A 212-nucleotide genomic window follows, 5' to 3' on the forward strand; every position below is an offset into this window, starting at 1 on the left:
CCTTTGTATTGAGGCGATATACTGAATCGCTTCCAAGTTCTCTACACTATCTGATGACATCAACACTTTGATGCTAACAGTTAGTGTTGTTTTTGCACGAGATGTAAAAGTATGGACTTAGGCCGTTTTTTTTGTTTTTTTTTCAAACTTTCAAATGAAGCAGAGCAGAAAGCCAAAATCATTTTGAACTCGAAGTAGTGCATTGTCCATAT

The sequence above is a fragment of the Penaeus monodon genome, chromosome 17 (assembly GCF_015228065.2).
Source record: "Penaeus monodon isolate SGIC_2016 chromosome 17, NSTDA_Pmon_1, whole genome shotgun sequence".
Lineage (NCBI taxonomy): Eukaryota > Metazoa > Arthropoda > Malacostraca > Decapoda > Penaeidae > Penaeus > Penaeus monodon.